At 37.1% G+C, this 626-nt stretch overlaps 1 pseudogene; it reads right to left on the reverse strand.

The window, feature by feature from the left end:
- Positions 1–626, reverse strand: part of LOC111814381 — a 72,110-nt pseudogene that overhangs the window by 9,108 nt on the left and 62,376 nt on the right.

The raw sequence follows: 626 nt of genomic DNA on the forward strand, positions 1-626 counted from the left end.
TAGTGGTTAATTGCTGTACAAGATGCAGACATGATATCCTATTTACAAACACCATTAGAACAAATCACTTTATTCATTAAGAGAATGTAAAATCAAATTTTGGAACTTTGAAGACAGGTGCCATGTTGTTTTCTTTTTTGAAATTTGTTCTTATGAAACCAAAAGTAAATCTGCATAAACTCTCGTTTTGTGGTCAGGAGACTGAAAACCCCACCTTAGATCATGCTAATGCTGCCGTGTTCTGAAAATGGGTTTCATGAAGGCTTGTGAAGATGGATTGTGCATATACAAATGGTTGGTGGCTTCCCAGCTCCATCCCCATACTGCACCCTGTGTGCTTTTTAAAATCCCGTCAATATCCAAACCCTGTCCTCAGGGAGACAAATCTGACATACAAGTCTCCCACCTCCATTCTTGGGTTCCTTGTGAATCAACTCTTTTTCTATTGCAAAACTCATTTTAGAAATTTACAGTGAACAAAGCAGACCTTCTTCGGTTAACACTCCACCTTACCAAGAAAAATAGCGACCACTCTAAGACAAAACAAGTATTTCTTTTTTTTTTTTCAAAGTTTTATTGATAAACAGATAGCAATGAGACAGTTTCAAATCCAATCGGAAGTACAG

Source organism: Octodon degus, unplaced genomic scaffold (assembly GCF_000260255.1).
Source record: "Octodon degus isolate 3935 unplaced genomic scaffold, OctDeg1.0 scaffold00009, whole genome shotgun sequence".
Lineage (NCBI taxonomy): Eukaryota > Metazoa > Chordata > Mammalia > Rodentia > Octodontidae > Octodon > Octodon degus.